This window comes from Papaver somniferum, chromosome 11 (genome assembly GCF_003573695.1).
Source record: "Papaver somniferum cultivar HN1 chromosome 11, ASM357369v1, whole genome shotgun sequence".
Lineage (NCBI taxonomy): Eukaryota > Viridiplantae > Streptophyta > Magnoliopsida > Ranunculales > Papaveraceae > Papaver > Papaver somniferum.
The window spans coordinates 30,121,456-30,125,544 of record NC_039368.1 but is presented as its reverse complement, the minus strand read 5'-3'; positions in this window follow the sequence as shown (position 1 = coordinate 30,125,544).

The window sequence follows — 4,089 nt, the reverse complement described above, 5'->3', positions numbered from 1 at the left end:
TTGTAACAAAAATTTTAAACCAACTTTTCTGAAGATTCCCAATCTAGGATTGGAACTGTGTGCCTCCCAAGTCCTCTTGGACTATTTTGCTTCAAAATATAACACTTTTAAAGAGCCACAGTTGGAATGCATTTCTTTGCCCATCCCGAAAACAGTCCATTATGAGTTAGACCTTTTGAATCCTGAACCCCTAAAATTAAAAGATTTTGTGCTTAAAAGTAAACCTGTTGAACAATTTAGGTTTAGGAGTGATTCATTCGGTTTTTCACTCTCACTCCCATTTAAGTCCAATTTTAGTGTTTTGAAACTTTCTATGTCTCTACACTTTTTCTTTTGGGTTGATCCTCAACTCTTTAGACTTTTGGTGTATGGTGAATTTTTTGTATATAATCCAGTAGATAAAATTTCTTAAAAACCCTTTTGTTCCTTTTGTATATATTTTGCTAATCCAATATGATCTCGGCTGAAATATGTTGGATTTTTGCCTTGAATAACGGAGTTTTAATTCTGCTTTCGCCGAAATCGGGTATTCTCTCTCCTTTTACTCTACTCAGCATGTCCCTTTCCATATGTTGCATTTTAATTCTTTCCATATTTTGAAACATTGAGGACAATGTTTAGTTTAGGTTTGGGGGTATAGAGTAGATGCCACGATAATATGCCATAATTGAAAACGAACTCCTTCTTCTTTTGAAAAAATCGAAAAAATTCAAAAAAATTAAAAAATGAAAAATCATAAAAATGGAGCTCATTTACCTTGAAATGTTGACTCTTGTGCAAATATGTATTTTTATTAGGAGTCTTAGTCTAGATATTTAGGCACCCTGATTCTAGCACAATTCACATAGTGATAAGAAATTTGCACGCGCACGATCTACCAATACATGTATGGCCTCGATCTGCAAGGTGTTGGATAGGAAGTTACGATTGCCAATCACTTTAGAATACTGAACGAAACTTGACTAGCTTGTTCTTTGGTTGGTTGGGATAGAAGGTGGAGGTTACATTAAGAAAGACAACCATCGAATTTAACTGGGTGCATCAAAAAGGGCTACCTCTTGCAAAGTGTCATGTAATCTTTTGTTTCTTTTTGTTATGTATCAAAAGTGTTGTTCAAAAAAAAAAAAAAAAAAAAAAAAAAAAAAAAAAAAAAAAAAAAAAAAAAAAAAAAAAAAAAAAAAAAAAAAAAAAAAAAAAAAAAAAAAAAAAAAAAAAAAAAAAAAAAAAAAAAAAAAAAAAAAACGATGTATATATTCAGAAAAAAATATCAGAAAAATACAAAAAAATCAAGTATTTATCAATTCCATCATCTCTTGTTCCAAAAATAAAAGAGAGTAGTCAATGTAAATAAGAGTCATGTAAAGAGTCATCTTTTGTGTTTTATTGTAATAAGCAAGGAAGGGTGTATGCCATTGATGTACAACGCGAGTAATTGTGAAATACCTCCAACTCATTCACAATTCTCGTAAAGTCCGGACAGCTAGCTAGATTTCGACCTTGGTTCTTAGCCTGAGAAACTATCTCTTGGTGATTAGTAGTCATAACTTCAGATCTTTCTTTACACATGTGTAGATACACTTTACACTCTTATCACATGTCTTTTTTTGTTATCAGTGCTAGGATTGTGCCTTTGATAGCTAGATTGACATCTCCATTTTGCTGTGAGCTTAAACTGTCTTGCACATGTCACATTTGATGGAATCTGAGCTTATATTTTGACCTAGAACTTTGTAGGTACGTTCTAAGAAAACCTTCACGAGACTTCAACTCGTCCACTAGGGACACTTAGTGGTTTAAAAGGCTTAGTGCATACGCTAAATGCATTCGAGAGACCAGCGACAGTGGTATAGTTAGGATTTCCTTAGTTTTGTTTTACTTGAGGACAAGTAAAATTCAGGTTTGGGGGTATTTGATGAGTGCCAAATATTGTATATATTTATCCCTTTTTGTTGGCAATTTAACTCATCTTTTATGCATTAATTCTACATTTTATCCCATATTCTGTATTTTCATTGTTTTCAAGAATAAATATTTTTATTAATTAATTTTGCATTTTTAGGTAATAAATAAAGTTCGGATGACTTGCGGAGCAAAAAGAGCAGAAAAGTAGTGAAAAGCCGGGAGAAATCACGCACGGAAACCGCGAAGAATGGTGCGCACAACCTCATTTTCTACACACAAAAGCGCCTCCGTTCTCAGCCATCAGATCAGTTCTCAGAAGCATCCGACGGTCGCTCCTTCATAGAGCATCAAAATCTGAAGTCTCTGCCGAGCACCACAGCGCTGAAATTCCAAGCCTTCAGATTAGATGGTAGTTGAATCCAACGGTTGCTCCCTTGCTGTTCATCGAAGTTTGATATCCTCGCCTTACACTACAGTACCTAACTCCATCAAGTACCGTTCGTTTCGTTGTATCCATTCATCCGACGGTCGCTCCTCGCTTGCCTCCGCATCACCGTCCGATTCACCTACCAGCTTCGCATCCAGTGACTCAGCATCGCAGAACATCAAACTCGATACGCCCGCCTAACACCCAAATACCTAATACCCTCCTTCCCAAAACAGTCGACCTCTCCTCCCTCACTTCTCCACAGCAGAGAACCACCATCACCTTCCCCTGCAACCGTACCACCACCTTCTTCACCTTCACTGCCACCACCACACCTCCACCATCATCACCCTATCACCCAACAACCAAAACCCATCTCCCCCTAGCCCTCTAGTTCCCTATTTTCTCATTTTTTCACGCTTCTCTGCCTGAAACCCTAGGCGTGAAAAAATTGATAAATTAGGTAACCTAGAGTTGCAATTAGAGCATGGGAATGGAGTAGGAGCAATTACAAAGCATGGGTCGAGTTCAATTTGATGTTGCTACATCAAATTAGGTGAGTAATCACCAACCCTAGCCTACTGTTATTTTGGGAAAATTGGGTAGAACCATAATTGTCTGTGGGTATAAATATGTATTGTGGGATTGTTGTAAAAACTATGTTTGGATTAGCCTGCATCCAGAACTTTCAAGTTCTGTTAAATGTTAAATTTGCAAGCTCAGTTAAATTTCAGTTTTGGTTCAAAAAAAAAAAAAAAAAATTCTTTTGCTCCCAATTTTAAACCAAATTTCTTTTATATCCCACCAAAACCAAATTTTTCCCAAAAATCCAAACCCATCAAAAACCAAATTTTTTTAAAACCCATTAAAACCAAATAGTGGGCTTTGTGTCATTTCAAAATGGGCCAACCTCGTGCTCTCCATGAATACATGTATCCATCAATACAAATTCCATTATCATGTATTGTCTTACCTCAAACCAATAACCCTTTTAAAATAAATGCAAGCATGATACAAATACTTCCTATATTTCGAGGGTTCGATTCTGAGAATCCCTATACTCATGTAAGAGAGTTTGAACAAATTTGTCGGACTATGCAACCTGATCATATGTCCGAAGACTCTCTGAAATTGCGTTTGTTTACATTTTCTTTAAAGGAAAGGGCCAAAACATGGTTTTACGGTTTGAGACCACAATCAATCAACACTTGGGACCAACTCACAGATCTATTTTTCAAAAAATTCTTTCCACATCATAGGACCATCGCTATTCGTCAAAGTATCAATTGTTTTGTCCAATTGGATGAGGAAACTGTTTTTCACTATTTTGAACGTTTTAATGATTTGTTGAGCGAATGTCCGCACCATGGATTTGAGAAGTGGAGACTTGTCGTCATCCTCTATGAGGGACTAGACTTTAAATCTCGAACCATGGTTGAGTATATGTGTAATGGTGAGTTTATTGATAAATCTGTGGATGATGCATGGAATTTTTTAGCCGAGATTGCAGAGAAAACCCATCAATGGGAATCCGTTAGGGAAACAGGAACAACACCACATGATATGAGTCACCCCCATGAATTAGAGTTTTATTCTTGTAATAGCTCCGACCTTAGGATTGAAAATTATCCTAGATTGCAAAATCCCTATCATGATGATGATGATGATTATGATGTTATGTTAGAAGAACATGTCTATACTGAAAATGTTATGGAACCTTTGGGTTCAAATACATTAGGCTTCTCTGCCCCGACCTTAAT